The sequence below is a fragment of the Antechinus flavipes genome, chromosome 2, assembly GCF_016432865.1.
Source record: "Antechinus flavipes isolate AdamAnt ecotype Samford, QLD, Australia chromosome 2, AdamAnt_v2, whole genome shotgun sequence".
Lineage (NCBI taxonomy): Eukaryota > Metazoa > Chordata > Mammalia > Dasyuromorphia > Dasyuridae > Antechinus > Antechinus flavipes.
In genome coordinates this window covers 7,154,107-7,165,539 of record NC_067399.1, presented here as the reverse complement: position 1 = coordinate 7,165,539, position 11,433 = coordinate 7,154,107, and positions in this window count along the sequence as shown.

Here is an 11,433-nt window from a genome sequence, read left to right as displayed (position 1 = left end):
CGTGCCCTTCTCTCATTGTGTCAGCCGTCCGAGTGGGGAGCCAAGTGCCGTCCGCCGGGGCAGATGGGCAGCGAGGGGCCCGGAGGTGGAGGCTGAGGCTGCAGGAAGAAAGGAGGGGAGGGACCTCCCACTGCCCGGGACACGGTTTCTTTTTGCCCAGGAGCTCTCTTGGGAAGGGATGGCTGTGGGGCCTGGGGATGGCTGCTCCGCTTGAGGGCCCCCTCAAAAGGGTCCGGCTGTCTTGGAAAGAATGCCCCCAGACCCACAGTCCCTGACAGAGCTGGCACTGGCCCCCGGTTGGTGGGCACTGCCCGCGGCAGGTCGCCTCCTTCCTGCTGGCTCTCAGAAATGATGTTGGAAGCTTTGGGCTCTGTCAGGAGACTCGGGGCACGGGCAGTGGTAGGCAGAGGCAGCACCAGGAGCTGGGTCACTGGGAGCCGGGCAGTTCCAGGTGCCCCCCACGGGGGAGGGAGGAAGACGACGACCATGTGTCCTTGAGCATCCCACCCCAGGCCGGGCTGCCCCTCATTCAGCCTCCAGCCCCCACAGGAATCCTGCCTAGGTGGAGGGTGGGGGGTCCCACTGCCTCCGGGGGAGCCCACCCTCAGGTCACCTCCCTGGGCTCCGCGGGGCTCCCCGTCAGTCTCCTGCCTCTGGGTCTCCAGGGGAGCTTCTGGGCCATCTTGGGGTTGATGGGCAGGTGCCTGCTCTCCTGGGGACCGCTGGACACTGGCCAGTGACTTCGCCCCCCCTCCCCCCAGAAGACAGAACAAAGCACAGGGAGGGGCCTTCCTCGGGGGCACAAGGACCAGGCCCCGGCCCGGGAGAGGCCTGAGGTTGGGGATACTCGGCCCCTTGGGGCCTCCTTGGCCAGCTGCTGGTGGGGAAGGTCCATGATGGCCCCTGGCCAATGACTTCCCTGGAGCCGGCCCAACAACGCACTGGACACGGCCACGCCTGGGGACCTTCCCTTTGTTTCTCCCTCCCTTCCTCTCTCCCTCCCTCCCTCCCTGCCTTTCTATCCTCCGCTCATTGGAGACCAAGCTGGCGTTGCGGAGCCTGGGCAGCGGCCCCCACGCTCATGCCGCCGTGGGCTGCGCCACCTTTGCTGAGTTTCCATGACTGACATTTGCTCCTCATGAGCTTGATTCTCCGGGGAGCGCCTTCCAGAATATTCCCCGGCCCCCCCAGGCTCCAGGTCTGGCCCCCAGCCTGCCACGCCGAGAGTGGAGCCGCGACTCTGTCCTGCTGGGATTAGTGCAGGTGGAGCGCGGTGCCCGCAGCTGTGACACCGCTGCCCAACCTGTTGGTGGCGCCTGTGGCTGCCGTCGGGGCAGCTGGCGTTTGCACCCAGACTTGGTCTGCGAAGCCTGCAGTGAACTTCAGGATGTCCGGACTAAGTTCATTTGGGGAGTAAGCAATCACCCAGCACTTATTAAGCACTTGCTGGGTACTTGGGCGGTGGAGCCCCCCGAGGGGGGAGAGCCCCCGAGGGGTCAGGGGCCATTATTAACATAGTGGCCCCGGGGAGGCAGAGGCCAAGTAGAGGCTGGGCCGGTCTCTGATGAGTGGGATGAGGGCCTGACCTCAGGTTCTGGGCAGACCCCAAAGGCCGGGTTTTGGTGGCTGAGGAACTGACCAAGGTCCCAGGGGCTGATTGGGGGGGAGGGGCTGGAAGTGGCCAAGAGGGGCCAGGGACGGGGGACTCGTGGGGGACCTTAGGCGGGTACCAAAGGGCCTGGGGGCGGGGAGGGTTAGGCTCTTGCTGTAGAGAACCCAGAGCTAGGAGAGTGGAGGCCGCGGAGGAGGAAAGGAAGGACCCGGAGCTCCTTAGGACAGAACCCGAACGGACACCCATGTGGGGTGGAGGCGCTTGTCTGTGGTGGTGGGGTTTCTGGGAAAAGCGGCAGCAGGTGGAGGAGCCCAGCCTCGGCGGGGACAAGGAGGCTGTAACTGCAGTCCCGGTGGGCGGCCGGCGGAGGCTCCCACAGACAGGTATGGGGAGGGTCAGACCCAGAGGGGTGAAGCCGGAGCCGCAGGGTGAGGGCGGAGTGGCGAGACCCAGCTGGGGGACAGGTGTGGAACGGTCTGGAAACCAAAGAACTTCCACCCAGACACCCCCACGGGAAATCATATGGCAGAGGGACGCCGTGTGTGGGGGGGGGGGGGGGGGGGAGGAGGAGGGGAAGAAGAGCCCGCTGGGTCCCGACAAGATGCTCAACTTGAGGGAGACTCGAGATGATCCCTGCGCTCCAGCGGGGTGTGCGCTGGGACACACGGGAGAAGGCGAGGCCCGGGACCCAGGGGGCTTCCAAGAACGGCAACAGCCAGCTGGTGATTGGCTCTGGAGAGCTCGGGCCAGGGCCGAGGCTCGGGGCGCGGCCGGCCAGGAGCGGGACCTGGGGGTCCGAGTGTGGGACAGCGGGGTGCCGGCCCCATCCCCCTCCGGGCCAGAGCTGCTAGGGTGGAGGCGCTTGTCTTGGTGATGGGGGGAGGGGCTTCTGGGACAAACAGATCAGGGGAGCACCGAGAGGGTGCGGCGAGATAGCCTCGGAGTCGGGAGCACGAAAGGGGCGTGGCGAGGTAGCCTCGGAGTCGGGAGCACGGAGGGGGCGCAGAGAGATAGTCTCGGAGTCGGGAGCACCGAGGGGGCGGCAGCGAGATAGCCTCGGAGTCGGGAGCACGGAAGGGGCGTGGCGAGATAGCCTCGGAGTCGGGAGCACCGAGGGGGCAGCAGTGAGGTAGCCTCGGAGTAGGGAGCACGGAGGGGGCGCAGAGAGATGGCCTCGGAGTCGGGAGCACGGAAGGGGCGTGGCGAGGTAGCCTCGGAGTCGGGAGCACGGAGGGGGCGCAGAGAGATAGTCTCGGAGTCGGGAGCACGGAGGGGGCAGCAGTGAGGTAGCCTCGGAGTCGGGAGCACGGAGGGGGCGCAGAGAGATAGTCTTGGAGTCGGGAGCACGGAGGGGGCGCGGAGAGATAGCCTCGGCTCCCAAGCAGAGGGCGCGCTCCCGCGTTAGCGGGCGTGGCTTGTGCGAACAGGCCTGCCCGCCCCCGCATCCGTTCCCGCACGGGGGCGCTCTGAGCCCGCTCCGAAGGGCCCTGCCCGAGCACGCGCACCACCGCGCTGTGGCCACTGGGGGGCAGCAGAGCCTCGCCCAAAGGCCCGGGAGGCGCCAGGGACAAAGTTCCGTGATTCTGGCCCGAGTCGTCCCCATTCTCTCAGGCCCAGAAGGGCCGAGCCGGCGCCGCCGGGACAGAGGGATGAGGGAGACCCGATTTTGGAAGCCCAAGGGATGGATTTTCAGGGCGGCTCAAAAGCGGGGGGAGGGGGGAGGGGTGTTACTGCTTTTTAATCAACCACTAGGAAAGCGGCAGGAGCCGCCCGCGGCCGCCCCCCCCCTCACCCCCCCCGGGCACCAAAGCTTCCGAGACTGATGGGAGCGGCCGCGACGAGAGCCGGCGATTCTAGAATGTTCTGAGGTCTGCGGAACACTCCGGGTCCCCCAGAGCCCTGGGCGGGACAGGGCCCCGACGCACTTTCCTTGTCCCCCCTTTTACAGACGGGACCACTGAGGAGGGCGCGGGCAAGGGCTCGGGCCGCCCGGGCACCACAGCGCGGGCTGGTGAAACCCTGACGGGCAGGAACCGTGGGGTCCAGGGTTCTCTAGCCCAGCTCCTTGTGGTTCCGCTTCATTTGGGTCACACGCATCTCAGGGATTTCTGCCGCGGAGCCATTTCCAGCCGCGGAGCCATTTCCAGCCGCGTGCAGCTGCTCCAACATGGCGGCGCCCCGAGGTTCCGGCTGGCCCTGCTGGCAGCCGGGCTTCTCCTGCGTTGTCCGAAGCTACGGCTACAAACCGTCCTCGGAGAGTCTTTGGCTCCTCTTCCTCCCCCTGGCATCTGGAGCACACGAGGAAGCAGCTCCCGCGGCTCCCGCAGCTCCCGCAGCCCCCGCTCCCTTCCCTTAGCAGGAGGCCCGGAGCGCCCTCTCCCTTGGCTCCTCCCCCACGGGCATGGAAGCTCCTCGAAGCCAGGAACTCTTGCTTTGGTCTTCCCCGCACTTTGCGCTGTGCCTGGCGCGTGGTGATCAATCCAGGTTCTAGCTCTCTGTCTAATCCAGCCATCACTGTCTGGCTCTCAACCATCTTGGCTTCCATAGGTTTTCACAAAAGTTGCGTGATATAATTACTCGTTGACACTATCTATCTATCCATCTAATCATTTAAAATCCATCCATCCGTCTGTCTATCCTTCCTTCCTTCCATCCATCCTTCCGTCCATCTGTCTGTCCTTCCCTGTATCAGTCCATCTGTCTATCCTTTCATCCATCTATACATCTATCTTTTATCCTTCCTCCCATCCATCCATCCATCTATCCATCCATCTGTCCGTCCATCCATCCAACCATCTATCTGTTTTTCTGTCTGTCTATCCTTCCATCCATCTATCCATCCATCCATCCATCTGTACTTCTATCCTCCATCCATCTATCCATCTTTTTATCTATCCTTCCTTCCACCCATCCATCCATCCATCTATCCATCCATCCATCCATCCGTCTGTCCTATTCTCCATCCATCTATCCGTCTGTTTATCTATCCTTCCTTCCACCCATCCACCCATCCATCCATCCATCTGTCCATCTGTCTATCCTTCCTTCCATCCATCCGTCTGTCTATCCTTCCATCCATCCTTCCATCCATCTATCCATCCATCCATCCATCTGTACTTCTATCCTCCATCCATCTATCCATCTTTTTATCTATCCTTCCTTCCACCCACCCATCCATCCATCCATCCATCTGTCCATCTGTCTATCCTTCCTTCCACCCCTCCATCTGTCTATCCTTCCTTCCACCCCTCCATCTGTCTATCCTTCCTTCCTTCCATCCATCCATCCACCTATCCATCCATTTATCTATCCAGCCAATCCCCCATCCATGTCAAAGGAATCCTACAACAAGAAGGGAGTTATCGTTACCAGGTCTTCCTTCCTGCCGTGGTGGATGTCCAACACGTGTCTGGCTGGGAGAGGGATTCTGCGTACGTGGAGATATCTCCCAGGTGCTCCTGTTTGGGGATGATGTGCTTAGCGCACCGAGTCTGCTGGTGCCAGGCTCTGCCCCCTCTGTCTGTTTTGGGGATTGGGCCATCAGGGGGACCAGGGTGCAGTGGAATCACTCTCCCCACCCCCAAGCCCAGCGGCCGCCTCCCATAGGCCAGCTCCGGGCCCCGGGAAGAGTCGTGCCGCTCCTGCTAGATGGGGCCCAGCTGGGGTCCTGGGCCAGACCGGAGGGAGCCGCCGAGGCGAGAGGGCCCGGGGAGGGCGCCTGCGATTCCCGGGCCAGCGGCTGCGCTGGGTCACGCTTCATGCCGCATCAAGGTTTCTCAGACATTTTATAAGGGGTGAAATCGGAAGAATGTTGATTTTAATTAACCCGAGTGCACAGATCTGGCCCGAAAGACACGGGAAGGAGATCAGTTTGCCGGCCTGGGGGATCCCCCGTACATTACACGCCTGAGTGCTACCATATGTTTGGGTCGGAGGGACGTGGCCACCTGCGGGGGGAGCTGAAACCACTGGCTCTCTTCGGTGCCCTGGTCAGGCCCCAGCTTGGGGAAATCCATCTGCGGCCGCTCCCTCAGGGAACCCAGGAGAGACAAGGTTCCCACAGAGTGGGAACCACTCAAGTGTGTCGATGAAGCCAGTGGCTCTTCTTTCCATCCGATACCTGCATTTCCCGTCACCATACCTTTGCCCAGGCTGTGCCTCATCCTCTTCCCTCCTGGCTTTCCTTTGAGATTAAACTCAGATCCCGCCTTGTACAGGAGGCTCCCCGGTCTCTTCCCCAGGAGGGCTGCCCTCGGGGGTGACCTTCTCCCCAGTCGTAGCCGTCTGGCACTTTGTTGTCTCCCCCTAGAGGCTTGGCGTTGGTGCCTGGTCTCAGTGGGTGCTTCCATCTTATCTGTCTGTCTGGGTGTCTTTGTCCCTGAAGGCCTGGAGCAGAGTATGTGTCATCCAGAGTCCATTACCGGTGTCCCTGATGAAGTGGCTGTAACACTTTTGTATTTATTCCTCTATGTCTCCAACATTTCCCCAAGGAGGGCAAGAGCCCTCAAAAATAGGAACCTTTGCCTTTAACATAATGTCTGGCACATAGTAGGCCTGGTGAATGAATGAGTGTGCTCAGCATGTGCTACCTGCTGATAAAACAAAAGTGAACTTGTCTGTTTTCCAAGAACTTAGATTCATCCATTCAATCAGTCAATAATCATTGATCAAGCACGTTCTGTTTGCCTGGCATTGGGTCAGGCACTGGGCCTGGAGTGAGGAAACCTTCCTGAATTCAAATCTGGCCTGAGACACTAGCTGTGTGACCCTGGGCGAGTCACTGTATGCCATTTGCCTCAATTTCCTCATCTGTAAAGCTGGAGAAGGACACGACAACATTCCCCCAGTATCTGCCAAGAAAACCCCAGTGGGTCACGGGGAGTTGGACGTGGCTGAAAAGATCAAGCAACAACAGGAGGATTTTGTGCAGGTTTTGTGCAGCCTGGTTCCTTGCAGGGTGTCTGCCCCCAGAAGCCTGTGCTTGCCTTCCTCGGGTAGTCGGCAGAGCGCCTGGCGCTAGGGAGGGCTCGGCGCCACTTATGCCCTGCTCTGGCCACGCTCTGTCTGGGGGAGATGCCTGCCCCACTCGGGTCCATCCCAGGCTGGGGTCCCCATCCCAGGGGCCAGAGAGTGCTGGGGACCAGGTTCCTCTCTCTGCCTCAATTTCTCTATTTGTAAAATAAGGGGATGAAATTAGATCATCTCTAAGTTTTCCTGGAGCCCTCTGAGTCAGGAACTCTTTCCTTTCGGATAGGTCTGGGATTGTGGAGAAGGTCAAAACCCACACAAGCTACTCAGGCTCTAAATCCCCGAGGGGAAACGGAGGTCCCGGGCAGGCTGATGACCTGGGCAACCTCAGGAAGTGATCCCTGGTGTTGCAAGGGCAGCTGGGCTCGGCCATTTGGCCCCTGGCCACTCCTGCTTCCTGAGGATGGAGACCCAGGCGAGCAGGCCCGGCGCAGGTCTCCACAAGGGAGGACAGGGCAGGACACCAATGGAACACGGTCTATATGACACCGGATGCACAATGACAACTAAAACGGCAAAAGATCCCCGAGGGAGAAAGGAGTGAGAGTCCTAGAGAAGAGAATGAAACGCCTGCGGCAGACGTGGAGGGCTGCCGGGGAGAGTGGGGTATCCTCCCTAAACATGAGGCACCTACTGTGTGCAGGCACTGGGTTACATGCGGGGGGTGCACAGAGGTCCCTGCCCTCCGGGAGCTTACATCTAATGGGAGAGACACAAGTGAGAACTGCGTACAAATGAGCTATTGCAGGAAAATAGGGAAGAATCTTTGGAGAGGTGCTGGACACGGAGAAAGGCATCCTGGGAGACTTGGTGGGAGTCAGAGAGGCAGATGAGGAGGTGAGCTCCCAGTGTGGGGCCCAGAGAGAGAAACGCCCCATGGGGAGGGTGTGTCGGCTCCCTGACAGCAGTCGCCACGGACCAGCGGGCATGGGGCCAGAGCAGGAGCTGCCTTTCCTCCCAAGGCAGCGCTGTTCCAGCCCTGCCCCATCCTTGCCACCTTGGTGCTTAGTTGGAGTTGGCTTCTTGACAGCCCCCACATGTGATCCAGGGGACACGCCATCCTCTCCCAAGACCTTTGCTCCTCAGACCCTGAGAGACTTGGGAGGGGGCTCTCCATCTCCCAGACGGGACGTGCTTGGGAGGCACAGTGTGGGTCTGAGACCTCCCTCGCTGAACATGGCAGCTTCTCTCCCCAAGCCCACACCATCACCCAGATTGCCCTCCCATTTCTCTTCTCCTCCCCCTCCTTGGAAGGTCCAGCTCAAAGATGGCCACTTCCAGTATTCCCGACCCCACTCCCACCTCCTCCCAAAGATCATGTAGATTCTTCGTTTGTTTTTGTTCCCCTGAGGCAACTAGGGTTAAGTGACTTGCCCAGGGTCACACAGGCAGGACATATTAAGTGTCTGATGTCACATTTGACCTCAGGTCCTCCTGACTTCAGGGCTGGTGCTCTACCCACTGGACCACCTAGCTGCCCCCACACAGGTTCTTAAAACCAGAACGGTCATTTCCACTGCACTCAGCCTGCCCAGCACTTTAGAGACAGCGGCTCCTTTGATTCTCACAATTACCTGGAGAAGTCTGAGGCGCCGTTATGGTCCCGTTTTACATCTGAGAAATTTGTGCTGAGAAAAAAAATGAAGGGAATTACCCAGAAGGCCACGCTGCTTAGAAGAGGTCCTCCTTCCAGGGGGTCCAGAGCGCAGCACCATACCTACCAGTTGCCCATTCATTTACTTTATCTCCTCCAGTGGCAAAATAATAAACCTGGCACTGAAATAACACCTACTGTGCGCCAGATATTGGGAGAGGTAGGTGGTACAATGGATAGAGCACTGGATCCCGAGTCAGGGAGACCTGAATTCAAATCCTGTCTCAGATGTGTCCCAGCTGTGTGACTCTAGGCAAGTCCCTTAACCCCATCGTTGGATCAGTTCCTCCTCAGAGAAGAAAAAGGCAAACCATTCCCCAGGATCTTTGCCAAGAGAATGCCATGACACAGTTCTCTGGGCATCTCTGTGGGCTCCCCCCCCATCAGGATGGAAGCTCCCGGAGGGAAGTGCTGCTCCCTGTCCTTCTGGTCTCTCCAGGCCCTAATGCACCACGTGCCCACGGACCCCTATTCATTGGGGCGCCCCCCTCTGTCTCTTTAGAGTGGAAGTCCCTTGAAGGCAGAGTCCGGCTTTGCCTTTCTCTGTATCCGCAGCCCCCGGAACCTGGTGACTACCCAGAAGGACTTGTGTCCGAGGGTCAGCTAGAGGGCCCGGGGCTCTGTGTTCTAGCCCCCTCGGTTGTTCCGGTCTCCATCCATTCTCTCGGGTCTGCTCGTCACAGATGGCGAGTGAGGGCCGGGGGAGCTGGGGGTCCACAAGCAGGTTAGGTAGCAGCACACGGGGACGGCAGAGCGGCCGGTCGAGCCCGGGGGCCCAGAAGAGCGGCGTCAGGGCAGATGGCAAGGCCTCCCGGCCCTCCGTGCCCCCGGAAGGAGCAGAGCTGGTGGCTGCCATGTCCCCCCAGTGGCAAGCACTGCTGAGATGAGGAGGGACCTGGGGCGGGGCTCGGGCTCCTTTCCCAATCTGAAAGTCTAGGATGCGACCCCTGAGTTAGCGTTGGCCACTCATCGAGTACCTTAAAGGCTTCCCTTAGACGTCGCCGTTCACACAGCAGGGAAACCACTTCACAGTTTGCTGATGGTCTCGCACGCGCACACACAAGGATGTAGAAACAGCTCATTCAACTGAGAAATGGGAGAGAAAAGGGGGAGATAATGAGACAAAGGGGGGAAGAATTAGTCCTGAGCTTCTCCTGACCTGTCGGTGTAGTTCCCTTGCCCAGGACTGACCTGGAAAGCAGGGGCGGCTCATCCCCCATCCCCTGGTGAGAGCCGCTGATCCCTCCTGTTCCTAGAGTGGTTTAAAAGCTCTCCTCACATGGACTCCCTCCAAGGCTGCCTCTAGGCAGAAACTAGAGACATGGAGACCCCGCTTGGTGCCCCCCAAGCTCATCCCTGGACCGTGGTGCAGACTGGGAGGAGGAAGGGGGAGAGACTCCCGCCAGGCGTCAGGGTGACAGAAAGTATGTGCCAGGTGGGCGGCTGTTCTTGAGGGTCCCTGTCACCTAAAGGGGCTCCTGGGCCTTGTGCGTGGGCTGCCTGAGGGCTTGGACACAGAACACTTCTGAGGGGTTGCCGTGTCACTCCTGTGAGGGTTTTGGAAAGGTGAGCTCACATTGTGTGAAGGTGATGTCATATCTTAAGATGGTGATGTCATATTGTATAAGGATGGTGTCACATTGTGTGAGAGTGATGTCGTATTATGTGAAGGCGATGTCACATCGTGTGAAGGTGGTGTCACAGCTTGAGATGGTGATGTCATGTGTGAGGATGATGTCACATTTTGAGACAGTGATGTCACATTGTGTAAAGATGACATCATGTTTTGTGAGGATGGTGTCACATTGTGGAGGATGATGTCACACCGTGTGAGGGAGATGATGGTGACGTCACACATTCTGTCATGGCCGCCACAAGAATGGCAGGATGGCTTCTGAGCACAGTCCTCGGCTGTCTCGGGGCATCTCCCTTAGCTGATCCTCCCGGCTCCTCCTGGGTAACATTGTTTATGGGAGAATGAACCAACAACCACCAGCCTCTTCTGTCTATTTTCCCGGCCCTATTTTTGCTGCTCCCATCCCCACTCCCCATCCCCCATGTGCCCGTGGTGGGGAGGCCAGAAAGGAGTGAGGGTTCTTTAGCAATTGAAGTAGATTGGACAGAAAGGACAGAGACAAATTCTATTACTGGATGAAATCCATCTTGTCACTGATTTTTCAGCTAAATTCTCTTTTTTAAATTAAATTAGATTTTTTTAACCAATAAAAATCCTTCTTTTCCCCATCTTCCTTCCCCTCAATTTAGAAAGAAAAATGACAAATGTTTATAGTCAAGTAAAATTAATCTCCCAATGGCCGTGTCCTTAAAAAATAGGCCTCAGTCTACCTCCTGAGCCCTTCTCCTTCCCATCAGGACGGGGAGGGGAAGCACATTGCATCCTGAGTCCTTCGGAATGGCCGTTGGTCATTCGGCTAATCAGAGTTCCCAGGTCCGTGTTTGTCTTGGCCATGACTCCACCACGTATAAGCCATTTTCCGTTCTCGCCTCACTTCGTCTCAGTTGATAGAAGTCTTCCCAGAATTCTTTGCGACCCTAAATGCCTCCACCTTTTCTTAGGGCGCCCGGTGCTCTGTGGCTTTCGGACTCCAGACCCTGTTCAGCTACTCCCCGGCTGACGGGCGCCCCTCAGTTTCCAATCCTTTGCCTTCAGCTGCTAGAAGTGTTTTTAGGCTTCCTTGTTTCTCTCAGGACGAATTCTTTGTCTCCCTCCTTCTCTTTTCCTTTCCCCTCTCTTCCTCATTTCTCAGTTGAATGAGCCTGTTTCTATAATCTGTGCATGAGTGTGTGTGAGTATATGTGAGTGTGAGTGTGCACAGGGCATTCCTCCCTCCTATAAGCTGTCCAGATGTCACACTCAGCTTTGTGGGATGGCTCACTCCTGGCTAAAAGCAGATATTCTTCATCTTCTGGAATATCATGTGACCAGTTTGGCCCTCTCTGGATGGGGGCTGCTGAATCTGCTGGGACCTGGTGGTGGCTCCTCTGCGCTTCGGCTGCTTGCGGGATTTTTCCCTTTAACCCGGAAGTTCTGGATGTGGGCTCTCCTGCGCCTGGGAGTTTCCTTTGGGGATCCCCTTCAGAGACCACAGCCACTTTGCCCTTTACTCCTAAGTCATCC